This window comes from Rana temporaria, chromosome 9 (genome assembly GCF_905171775.1).
Source record: "Rana temporaria chromosome 9, aRanTem1.1, whole genome shotgun sequence".
Classification (NCBI taxonomy): domain Eukaryota; kingdom Metazoa; phylum Chordata; class Amphibia; order Anura; family Ranidae; genus Rana; species Rana temporaria.
The window spans coordinates 28820835-28834870 of NC_053497.1; positions in this window are offsets into that span (position 1 = coordinate 28820835).

Genomic DNA, 14036 nt, shown 5'->3' on the forward strand with positions numbered 1-14036 from the left:
CTGTCAGAATACAGGAAAAAAGAGCAGATAGCAGGGGAATCAATAGCCAGGTTGCTATTGACTATTTTAATTTGCAGTAGCCAATAGCTAGTGGGCTATTAAACCCGCCCACTGCCTGTTGTCAATCAGCGAAGGAGAGGATTTGAAGGAGAACATTCTTCTTCAGGTCTTCCTCTGCTGATTGACAGCAGGCAGTGGGAAGGGGGCGCAATAATCAGCCTAATTTTAAAATTGAAACAGCCAATGGCAGTCTGGCTATGGTTCCCCCACTACCTGCTGTTTACATTCAGCTGCCATCAAATGTTTGTGTGTGTGTGGGGGGGGGGTACGGATGGGGGGTGTGGAGGTGGAAAGCTAATTTTTTTTTGGGGGGGGGGATTCTGACAGATGGGCCGCCAGCCGCTGTCAAAGCACCTGACCAAGACTGACAACTGGTGAATGGAAAACCGGAATAAGCACTTGGAAGAAGAAAACCGACGACTGAGACAACTTGCCTTTGGTAAGCGGACAACTTAATTACGGTGGTGGGCACCTTCCGTTTTTTTATATCACCACATTCAACTGCCACTGTATCTGCAGGGCCGCCATCAGGGGGGTACAGGTAGTACATCTGTAAGGGGCCCAGAGGTCCCCAGGGGCCCGGATGGCAACCCCCTTTATTTTTAATTCTTTTTTTATAAAAAATATATATATTTTTTTAATATATTTGTATTTTATTTTTTATTAAAGGGACAATTTTTTTTTTAGGGGTCCGGAGGCCCACAGGGCCCCAGATGGCAACCCCCCTTTTTTTTATTTATTTTTTATAAAAAAATATATATTTTTTTAATATATTTTTTTTATTAAAGGGCCAATTTTTTTTAGGGGTCCGGAGGTTCCCAGGGGCCCGGAGGCCCACAGGGCCCCAGATGGCAACCCCCCTTTTTTTATAAAAAAAATATATTTTTTTTAATATATTTTTTTTTTTTTTTTTTTTTTTTTAAAGGGACATTTTTTTTCGGGGTCCGGAGGTTCCCAGGGGCCGGAGGCCCACAGGGCCCCAGATGGCAACCCCCCTTTTTTTTATTTCTTTTTATAAAAAAATATATATTTTTAATATATTTTTATTTTATTTTTTATTAACCACTTCCCGACCGCCACATGTATATGTACATCGGCAGAATGGCACGTACAGGCACATTGGCATACCTGTATGTCCCTGCCCCCCCCCCCCCGCTACATGCGGCGGTCGGATTCCCGCGGGGAGCGATCCGGGACGAGGGCGCGGCTATTCGTTTATAGCCGCCCCGTCGCGATCACTCCCTGGAGCTGAAGAACGGGGAGAGCCGTATGTAAACACGGCTTCCCCGTGCTTCACTGTGGCGGCGCATCGATCGTGTCATCCCCTTTATAGGGGAGACACAATCGATGACATCAGACCTACAGCCACACCCCCCTACTGTTGTAAACACACACTAGGTGAAGCCAAACACGTTCAGCGCCCCCCTGTGGTTAACTCCCAAACTGCAACTGTCATTTTCACAATAAAGAATGCAATTGAAATGCATTTTTTGCTGTGAAAATGACAATGGTCCCAAAAATGTGTAAAAATTGTCCGAAGTGTCCGCCATAATGTTGCAGTCACGAAAAAAATCACTGATCGCCGCCATTAGTAGTAAAAAAAACAAAATAATAAAACTATCCCCTATTTTGTAAACGCTATAAATTTTGCGCAAACCAACCGATAAACGCTTATTGCGATTTTTTTTACCAAAAATAGGTAGAAGAATACGTATCGGCCTAAACTGAGGAAAAAAAATATTTTATATATGTTTTTGGGGGATATTTATTATAGCAAAAAGTAAATAATATTGCATTTTTTTCAAAATTGTCGCTCTATTTTTGTTTATAGTGCAAAAAATAAAAACCGCAGAGGTGATCAAATACCACCAAAAGAAAGCTCTATTTGTGGGAAAAAAGGACGCCAATTTTGTTTGGGAGCCACGTCGCACGACCGCGCAATTGTCTTTTAAATCGACGCAGTGCCGAATTGTAAAAACCCCTTGGGTCATTTAGCAGCATATTGGTCCGGTCCTTAACCACTTCCAGACCTTAGGTGTTTTTCAGATTTGGTGTTTGCAAGACTAAAACTGTTTTTTCTGCTAGAAAATTACTTAAAACCCCCAAACATTATATATTTTTTTCTAACACCCTAGAGAATAAAATAGTGGTCATTGCAATACTTTTTGTCACACCGTATTTGCGCAGCGGTCTTACAAGCGCACTTTTTTTGGAAAAAAATCACTTTTTTGAATTAAAAAATAAGACAACAATACATTTGGCCCAATTTTTTTATATATTGTGAAAGATAATGTTACGCCGAGTAAAATGATACCCAACATGTCACGCTTAAAAATTGCGCCCGCTCGTGGCATGGCGTCAAACTTTTACCCTTAAAAATCTCGATAGGCGACGTTTAAAAAATTCTACAGGTTGCATTTTTTGAGTTACAGAGTAGGTCTAGGGCTAGAATTATTGCTCTCGCTCTAACGATCGCGGCGATACCTCACTTGTGTGATTTGAACACCGTTTTCATATGCAGGTTCTACTCGCGTATGCGTTCGCTTCTGCGCGCAAGCTCGTCGGGACGGGGCGCTTTAAACACATTTTTTTTTTCTTATTTCTTTTTATTTATTTTATTACTTTTTACACTGAAAAAAAAAATGTATCACTTTTATTCCTATTATAAGGAATGTAAACATCCCTTGTAATAGAAAAAAAGCATGACAGGTCCTCTTAAATATGAGATCTGGGGTCAAAAAGACCTCAGATCTCATATTTAGACGAAAATGCAAGAAAAAAAAATTGAAACTGTCATTTTTTCAAATGACAAAAAAAAAAACGTTTCTTTAAGAGGCTGGGCGGGACTGACGTTTTGACGTCACTTCCGCCCAGCAGAGCTATGGGGACGGGTGAAGAAGATTTTTCCTTCAGTCCCGTCCCCAGTCAGCAGCCGAGCGCACCTGATCTCCTCCGCCGCTACCGACGGCTCCGGTAAGCGGCGGAGGGCGTGGGAGAGCGGCGGGAAGGGGGGGGGCCTCTCCCGCCACCGATAACGGCGATCTCGCGGTGAATCCGCCGCGAAGACCGCCGTTATCATGTACAGGACCGCTCACACTAAAGATGAATACCTCCGTTGTGGCAGCAGCTGCTGCCGTTACTGAGATATCCATCTTTAAAAAGAGGACGTACATCGTCGTGCGCAGGTCTGGAAGTGGTTAAAGGGACAATTTTTTTTTAGAAGTCCGGAGGTTCCCAGGGGCCCGGAGGCCCACAGGGCCCCAGATGGCACCCCCTTTTTTTATTTATTTTTTATAAAAAAATATATATATTTTTTATATATTTGTATTTTATTTTTTATTAAAGGGCCAAATTTTTTTTAGGGGTCCAGAGGTTCCCAGGGGCCCGGAGGCCCACAGGGCCCCAGATAACAACCCCCCTTTTTTTTTATTTATTTTTTATAAAAATATATATATACTCTAATATATTTTTATTTTATTTTTTATTAAAGGGACAATTTTTTTTAGGGGTCCGGAGGTTCCCAGGGGCCCGGAGACCCACAGGGCCCCAGATGGCAACCCCCCTTTTTTTATTTATTTTTTACAAAAAATATATATATTTTTTTATATATTTTTATTTTATTTTTTATTAAAGGGCCAATTTTTTTTTAGGGGTCCAGAGGTTCCCAGGGCCCCACATGGCAACCCCCCCCTTTTTTATTTATTTTTTATAAAAAATATATATATATTTTTTAATATATTTTTATTTTATTTTTTATTAAAGGGACAATTTTTTTTAGGGGTCCGGAGGTTCCCAGGGGCCCGGAGGCCCACAGGGCCCCAGATGGCAACCCCCCTTTTTTTTATTTATTTTTTATAAAAAAATATATCTATTTTTTAATATATTTTTATTTTATTTTTTATTTATTTTTTATAAAAAAAATATATATTTTTTAATATATTTTTATTTCATTTTTTATTAAAGGGCCAATTTTTATTAAAGGGCCAATTTTTTTTAGGGGTCCGGAGGTTCCCAGGGGCCCGGAGGCCCACAGGGCCCCAGATGGCAACCCCCCTTTTTTTTATTTATTTTTTATAAAAAAATATATATATTTTTTAATATATTTTTATTTTATTTTTTATTAAAGGGACAATTTTTTTTAGGGGTCCGGAGGTTCCCAGGGGCCCGGAGGCCCACAGGGCCCCAGATGGCAACCCCCCCTTTTTTTTTATTTATTTTTTATAAAAAAATATATATATTTTTTAATATATTTTTATTTTATTTTTTATTTATTTTTTATAAAAAAAATATATATTTTTTAATATATTTTTATTTCATTTTTTATTAAAGGGCCAATTTTTATTAAAGGGCCAATTTTTTTTAGGGGTCCGGAGGTTCCCAGGGGCCCGGAGGCCCACAGGGCCCCAGATGGCAACCCCCCTTTTTTTTATTTATTTTTTATAAAAAAATATATATATTTTTTAATATATTTTTATTTTATTTTTTATTAAAGGGACAATTTTTTTTAGGGGTCCGGAGGTTCCCAGGGGCCCGGAGGCCCACAGGGCCCCAGATGGCAACCCCCCCCCCTTTTTTTTTATTTATTTTTTATAAAAAAAATATTTTTTTTAAATATATTTTTATTTCATTTTTTATTAAAGGGCCAATTTTTTTTTAGGGGTCTGGAGGTTCCCAGGGGCCCGGAGGCCCACAGGGCCCCAGATGGCAACCCCCCTTTTTTTATTTATTTTTTATAAAAAAATATATATATTTTTTAATATATTTTTATTTTATTTTTTATTAAAGGGACAATTTTTTTTGTAGGGGTCCGGAGGTTCCCAGGGGCCCGGAGACCCACAGGGCCCCAGATGGCAACCCCCCTTTTTTTATTTATTTTTTACAAAAAATATATATATTTTTTAATATATTTTTATTTTATTTTTTATTAAAGGGCCAATTTTTTTTTTAGGGGTCCAGAGGTTCCCAGGGCCCGGAGGCCCACAGGGCCCCAGATGGCAACCCCACTTTTTTTATTTATTTTTTATAAAAAATATATATATATTTTTAAATATTTTTTTTATTAAAGGGACAATTTTTTTTTAGGGGTCCGGAGGTTCCCAGGGGTCCGGAGGTTCCCAGGGCCCCAGATGGCAACCCCCCCTTTTTTTATTTATTTTTATAAAAAAAAAAAATGTTTAATATATTTTTATTTCATTTTTTATTAAAGGGCCAATTTTTTTTTAGGGGTCCGGAGGTTCCCAGGGGCCCGGAGGCCCACAGGGCCCCAGATGGCAACCCCCTTTTTTTATTATTTTTTTATAAAAAAAGATATATATTTTTAATATATTTTTATTTTATTTTGTATTAAAGGGCCATTTTTTTTTCTTAGGGGCCCGGAGATCCCCAGGACCCTGGATGACAACCCCCCCTTTTTCTTTATAAAAAAACCTTTTTTTTATATATTTTATTTCTTTTATTTTTATATATATATTATATTATTATTATTATTATTATTATTATTATTATTAAATTTTATTTTATTCTGGATCCCTGGGGGCCACCCGGCCCCTTACAGGTTGGGGAGGGGGGGTTTGGGGTAAAAATGAATGTAAAAAGAGCTATGGAGCAGAGTGACCCCTGCTGGAAGAAAAGCAAAAAGCCTACAGGACCTGGTGGATTCCTTAAGGAGGTCAACAGCCGCAAGCGAACCGTCTCCTATTCCAAGTACTCACCCCAGGCTACCGAGCTTAGCTTCCGTGTACAGATCGAGAACGGGCGTATTCAGGGCGTTTTACCCGTAGGCAGATATTAAGTTCGCTCTCAGCCCTATTTATAGCAGGACAAAATTTGTTCCAGTCCACTTATGGAGAGAACATATTTTTTTTTTTTTTTTTTTTTTTTTCCCGCTGTCATTGCAGGCGATATCTACTAAACTATTAATGGTTTTACTCTCCCCCTCCCAGAATCATTGTTTTATTATTTATTACTGAGAAAAGATAAAAATTCAAGGAATGAAAGTGCTTTCCTGAAATATGCAAATTTACAATAAACAAGCAACATGATTGGATAACACAGACTCCTCCCCCTATAGATATGGTAACTCACACAGTTTTTACACTACATAGACAAGTAACATTTAAACTGCGACTGTGCCTTCAATTTTAATATTTCAGAGACATACTATACATCAAAATGTAGGTCTGGGTCTTGTGATTCACACAATATAAACAAATTCACTGTACGATTTATAGTTTTTAAAATACAACCGCCTGAAGAAGGACAAGTATTAAAAAAAAAAGCCAGAGGCTGCATATCAACAAACATTGGTTTCCTAGGAAACGCTGAGGTGAATAACTGCTCACACACAGCTGTGAAGTGAATTTTTAGCTCCTCCCACACAAGGCTGAATGGTTTACATCTCCAGGGGTACTGTCTCCAGTCAGGAGTATTGGTGGAGGCAAGAACACGTCACACAATTTCCCCAGAAATTTTATCTTTTCTAGTTGATATCTCAATTGCTGGGCTTTTTTTTTTGTCTGGAGGTAGGGTAAGACTTTTACTGAAAGAACAAAGATGGGATTGGAATTGCAAATTGCTAATTTACTAGGATTTGTTTATTCTTCTGTTTTACTATTTGTATATAATTTAATGTGTATTTTTTTATTTTATTTAAATATTCTATATTAACCACTTAAGGACCGGACCAATATGCTGCTAAATGACCCAAGAGGTTTTTTACAATTCGGCACTGCGTCACTTTAACTGACAATTGCGCTCCCAAACAAAATAGGCGTCCTTTTCCCCCCACAAATAGAGCTTTCTTTTGGTGGTATTTGATCACCTCTGCGTTTTTTATTTGGTGCGCTATAAACAAAAATAGAGCGACAATTTTGAAAAAAAATCAATATTTTTTACTTTTTGCTATAATAAATATCCCCCAAAAACATATCGAAACATTTTTTTTCCTCAGCTTAGGCCGATACGTATTCGTCTACCTATTTTTGGTAAAAAAAAATCGCAATAAGCGTTTATCGGTTGGTTTGCGCAAAATTTATAGCGTTTACAAAATAGGGGATAGTTTTATTGCATTTTTATAAAAAAAAATTTTTTTACTACTAATGGCGGCGATCAGTGATTTTTTTTCGTGACTGCGACATTATGGCGGACACTTCGGACAATTTTGACACATTTTTGGGACCATTGTCATTTTCACAGCAAAAAATGCATTTAAATTGCATTGTTTATTGTGAAAATGACAGTTGCAGTTTGGGAGTTAACCACAGGGGGCGCTGAACGTGTTAGGCTTCACCTAGTGTGTGTTTACAACAGTAGGGGGGTGTGGCTGTAGGTCTGATGTCATCGATTGTGTCCCCCTATAAAGGGGATGACACGATCGATGCGCCGCCACAGTGAAGCACGGGGAAGCCGTGTTTACATACGGCTCTCCCCGTTCTTCAGCTCCGGGGAGCGATCGCAACGGAGCGGCTATAAACAAATAGCCGCGCCGTCTTCCCGGATCGCTCCCCGAGGGAACCCGACTGCTGCAAGAACCGGGGGGGTCCCGATCGGACCCCCGACCCACGTCTAGGCAGGGACGTACAGGTACGCCAATGTGCCTGTACGTGCCATTCTGCCGACGTAAATGTACATGCGGCGGTCGGGAAGTGGTTAAAGCTTTTCCATTTGTAAGACATTTAAAACATTTCACCAACATATTTCAAAAATTAAGTTTTTCTTATATATCTTAAATTTTTGTGTATTTTTATATAAAAACATTATTATTGGTAGCTGCCTTTAATTTGGATTGCTTCTTAAAATACACATTTACAGTATATCCTGAATTACAAGTGTGTCGCCATGGAGATGAACAGTTACATGGAGATGAACCTACATGACTCATCTGGTCTACACCCTACTCTGCAGGGCGGCCATCAGGGGGGTACAGGCAGTACACCTGTAAGTGGCCCGGAGGCCCACAGGGCCCCAGATGGCAACCCCCCTTTTTTTTTATTTATTTTTTATAAAAAAATATATATTTTTTTTTATATATTTTTATTTTATTTTTTATTAACCACTTAATACCTGCACGCCGTCATATGACGTCCAAAACAGGGACCTGTTATCCTGGGTGGACGTCATATGACGTCCTGGGCTTTGCGGGGGGATATCTCAATGATGCCTGCACCCAGAGGCATCATTGAGATATCATTTTTTAGGTTCCGCCGCTAGATCGTTCTTACAGGCAGCGGGAGGGGACATCCCCACCTCCCGCCGCCATCCGGTGCTTCTCCAGGCTCTCCCGTCCCATCGGGGGCCCGGAGAGATGATCGCCGTCCGCCGGATGTTTGCCCTATGGTCACCAGTCATCTCTATGACCGTCGGAGGCCCGGGCGCGATGTGATGACGTCACGCCCGGGTCCCCGTACGTAAACAAACCGCAATTGCGGCTAGTTTGAATGAGATCTGTGATTTTTTTTTCACTATCTCATTCTTTCCAGCCTGGAGGAGAGATGTGGGCATCTCTCCTTAAACAGGACCTGTCACACACATTTCCTATTACAAGGGATGTTTACATTCCTTGTAATAGGAATAAAAGCGATTGAAAAAAAAATGTAAAAAAAAAGTGTAAAAAATAAATAAATAAGTAAAATAAAAAATAAATAATAATAATAATAATAAAAAATAAAACGCCCCTGTCCCCGGTAGCTCGCGCTCAGAAGCGTACGCACACGTAAGTCCCGCCCACGTATGTAAACGTCGTTCAAACCACACATGTGTGGTGTCGCCGCGTGCGTTAGAGCGTGTGCAACAATTCTAGCACTAGACCAATTCTAGAACTGGAAACCTGTAAAAATGTTAAAGTGTCGCCTATGGAGATTTTTAAGTAACGAAGTTTGGCGCCATTCCATGAGTGTACGTAATTTTAAAGCATGACATGTTAGGTATCTATTTACTCAGCGTAACCTCATCTTTCATATTTTACCAAAAAAAATGGGCTAACGTTACTGTTTTGTTATTTTTTAATTTATGAAACCATTTTTTTACAAAAAAAAGCCGTTTTTATTATTATTAATTATTGCGCAAATACGGTGCAAGATAAAAAGTTGCAATGACCGCCATTTTATTCCGTAGGGTGTCTGCTAAAAAAACATATATAATGTTTGGGGGTTCTGAGTAATTTTCTAGCAAAAGAATGATGATTTGTATATGTAGGAGAGAAGTGCCAGAATAGGCCCGGGAAGGAGGTGGGTTTTAACTAGTTGCCGACCAGCCGCCGTCATTCTACGGCGGCAGGTCGGCTCTCCTGGGCGAGAGCCCGTAGTATAACGTTGGGCGCGTGAACGGCAAGGGGGCGCCCCCCCGCCGTTCCCGATGATCAGATTAGTTTCAGAACTGATCAATCATCAGGTCTAGGCCAATAAAATCTGGCCTGGACCTGGTGATCACTCCTGGCCAATGGTTGTTTTCCCCTGTCTATGTTTTGTAAACATTGACAGGGGAAGTACTGCTCTCTCCCTCGTGTCGGTCTTTTCGTTCCAGACCGAGAGGGAGAGAGCATCTAACCATGAGTTGCACAACACTACACTGACACCAGGTCACGTAGGCACACAATTCACCCCCCGATCACCCCCCAAATTAACCCATTCACTGCCTGTCACTGTGTCACCCAGTACAGGGATCAGATTTTTTTTTGATCGCTGTACTAGTGTCATTAGTGACTAAAATAATTGTTAGGGTAATTAGTCTTAGGCCCTTAAAAGTCTAGGGACCCCCCCTAACCCCCCCAATAAAGGTTTAACCCTTCATTACCCCCTGTCACCAGTGATCACAGTATAAGTGTCACGGGTGACGCAGTTTAGCTCGTTCATTTTTTATAACCCACGTTTAAAACGTCCGTTTTGCGCGTTTGCATTTAGAAGCATTTAAAAACCAGGGAAACCGCCTATAAACGAAATGCGGCTAAACGTGGGTACCGTGTTTAGAAGCATTTGGCATCTGAAACGTCGGAAACTTCAGCGTCTGAACTTCATCGTTTTGCCTACAAAAAAGGCCTATAAACGCAACTGCCTAAAAACAACAGTAAACGAACCTTAGAGCCTAAGGCCCCATACACACGATAGAATCCATCCGCAGATAAATCCCAGCAAATGGGTTTCTGCGGATAGATTCTATGGTGTGTACACGCCAGCGGATCTCTTTCCGCGGAGAAATCTCCTCTGGGATGGATTCCAGCAGATCGAATATTTGTTGTGCTGCACAACGAATCCATCTGCTGGAATCCATTCCAACGGATGGATCCGCTCGTCTGTACAGACTTACCGGATCCATCCGTCCAAAGGGATTCCCCGCACGCGTCGTAATGATTTGACGCATGCGTGGAATTCCTTATATGACAGCGTCGCGCCCGTCGCCGCGTCATAATCGCGGCGACGGCGCGACACGTCATCGCCAGAGGATTTCCGCGCGGATTTCAATGGGATAGTGTGTACACTCCATCCCATCGAAATCAGCGGATATCTTTGAGAGGATTTATCCGTGGAAACGGTCCGCTGGACCGTATTCGCGGATAAATTCTCCCGTGTGTATGGGGCCTTAGAGATTTATTGAGGCCTGATTGTAAAGACTGTTTCTTTTACTACATTGCATTCAATTTCCTAAGTTTAACATATAAACATTCTGACATGAAATGGAGATATTAAAATAGTGAAACATTGGTGAGAAACTGGTACAATGCATTACTTTTCTTTTTCAGTACTTCCCCACTACAGATACCAGTTTACCTCTGGTTGATGTGGGTGATACATTATTATTTAATTTAGACAAATAAAATAATGGAAAGTGTTTATAAATTAGCAAAATATATACAATTTTAAAAATAAGTAAAGCAATAAAAACACACAGTACTGAAAATACAGCAGGCATTACACATTAGTGGTTAGAGATTTAAAGTTATTACATGAGATTCAGTCATGCATTGTCACATAAGGATCTGATCATTATAGGCATGGGCGTCCGCCGAAATTTTTTCAGGGAGGGGCGCTTCGACAGCAGCGATACACAGTCGCATTTAACCCTTTCTTCAAACGCTAGCGAGGGTTAAAAGCACCGAGCTAGCGACCGAATAGCGCAGCTAAAACGATGGTAAAGCGCCGATTTTTAGCGCCGCTTTACCGATAATACGGCAAGCTGGCAGTGTGAAATAGCTCTTGAGATAATTCAGCTTCACTCCATGCCCATATAAATATAGCTAGAGAATGTACAGACCCCCCTTCAGCACAGACCCCTCTATTCAGCACAGATAGACTCCCCTTCAGCACAGACCCCTCCATTCATCACAGAACCCCCTTCAGCACAGATGGACCCCCTTTGAGCACAGACCCCCCCTTCAGCACAGATGAACCCCCCCTTCAGCACATACCTCCCTTCAATACAGACCCCAATTTCAGCACAGATGGACCCCCATTCAGCACAAACCCCCGTTCAGCACAGACAGACCCCCCTCCCCCATCCCATTCAGTACCTCAGATCAGTCAACACCTTCTCGATTTTCCAGGGGGGGTCAATTGCCCCCCCTTGCCCTATGGAGCGTACGCCCATGATTATAGGTATTATTCTGCTCTGGTTTATGGATGATAACTACCCTTATCTAGCTGTAATATTTCTAGAAGGTCCTATATTAATATTAATGAATGCATATTATAGAACCAGAACCAAAATGAAGCCAGGTAATCATCTGCAGAACCCATTGTTCCAATTTGAAATAATAATGCATTTACTTTTAATTACTGAAGTGCGGAATACAAACTAAGATTATTGCCATTATTAAAATGTAATTCTAGATAACATTATCACTTGTTCAAGATAATAAATTATAGTTGGCCCTTTAGAATATGCTTTCAGAAATATGAAATGACATGTTCAGCTAAGGATTAAAGGAAAGTGATATTGTGATATTGGTTTTGGGTCAACTATCTGTTTGAGTTGGTCATTTTTATTTTACAAATTTTTACCATTTATATAAAATATTTATTTTGCAAATCAGCATTAATGCACCATGGCAGTGGTGTCACAAAGAAATTAATATACCAAAACAAATACTGGTTAATACAATTGCTTTTTCACGCCTTTCTATTTAAAATGACTCTTTGGGTTTGATTTACTAAAACTAGAGAATGCTTAATCTAGTGCAGCTCTGCATAGAAACCAATCAGCTTCCAGTTTTTTTGTCAAAGCTTAGAATAATTGAACAAGCTGAAGTTAGAAGCTCTACAGTTATAGTAAATAAACCCTGTCTCTAAAAATGTATCATAAACTGGCCTTGTTGTAGAAGATACATTTGACAATGCTTCCCCTGGGACCTCTCATGTATAGGTGGCCTCCCCCTTCCCTTCCTTCCCCTACATTTCCCTTTACCCCCCCCCCCTTTTTTTTCTATTTCTCTTTACATCTTCTTCTTTCTCTACCTTTCTTCTTCTTCGATGTTGATTTCAGCAATCCTTTATTTTTCTCCCGGGCTTCTCTTATTTTTTACACTCTAAAATATGCTGTTATGGCTTATTAACTGTAGTACACACCATTCATGTTACATTTGTCGTGATCTCTAACATTACATTACTAGTGGAGTACTGAGTTAATTTTATAAACAGATACTATGCTCACTTTACCATGCCTTAGGGACCTTTATCTTATCATAACTCTGTGATGTTTGACCTCTTATTACTATGATCTTAATGTATACCGTATTTATCGTGGTATAACGCGCTCCCGCGTATACCGCGCACCCCTAAAGTGGCCCCCAATCCTGTGGAAAAAAAGTTTTTTTGTTTTATTGTACTTACAGTTTTGGTGTCTTGCGCGGCGTCCATCGGCGGCCTCGTCGGGTCCGGCGTCCTTCTGCGGCTTCAGGTGTCCTCTTCGGCGGGTCCGGTGTCCTTCTGTGGCGCGTCAGGTGTCCTCTTCGGCGGGTCCGGTGTCCTCTTCGGCGGGTCCGGTGTCCTCTTCGGCGGGTCCGGCGTCCTTCTGCGGCGTCCTCACGGCGTCCTTGCGTCCTTCCCGCCACGAGTTTGAATACTGCGCCGGCATATACCGAGCGCAGTACACTCGTGAATCTTCGGGCAGGTTCGGCAACTGTCGCGCTGACGTCCTGTACGTACAGGACGTCAGTGCGAGAGGCGCCGAGACTGCCCGAAGATTCACGAGTGTACTGCGCTCGGTATATGCCGGCGCAGTATTCAAACTCGTGGCGGGAAAGCGGGTATCGGCGTATATCGCGCACCCACGATTTTGCCCTGATTTTCAGGGCAAAATAGTGCGCGGTATACGCCGATAAATACGGTACTTATACATCCACTAGAAATGGACTTGTACCCTCATGTTTATGCTCTGTACTGTTTAAAACTTAATAAAACATATTTATGATCAAATGGCCTTGTGTTACCATTTCAGGGAAGGAAAACTTAGGGTAGGACAGAGAATGAGCTACTGCCTGACTTATCAATTGTTTGCAAACTTCAGTTTGAGCTGAACAAAGGAATACTTTATTTTGAATCAATTAAATGTAGAACCTTTAAAATGTTTTATTACATAGACATGTTCCAGACAAGGACTTTTCTTGACATAAACTTGGGCTTATTCTACTATGAAATTATACTTTACATGTATATGCTGTATAGGTTGAAAGGCAATTCTGGTAAAACGGATCAAGTAAAGATAAGAAAATGGGTGAGATCAGGTATTAGTCTAAATTACACCGGCCTCCTTTTCCTTGATCCTCAACTTTACAATTTTGTTGTACAGATCCTCTGATTTTCAATGTTTTGCATTGTTTGTGATTCAGGGTTAACCAATCACCCATTTTCAACATCAATACAAGATAATCATGTACTTATCTTTTTTAAATATATTATAAAATAAGAAAAGAAATGCCAAATGATAAAGAAAAAATGAAGGATGCTTGAAGAAAGAAAGAACAGGTTAAAACAAAGAAAAGGGGAAAA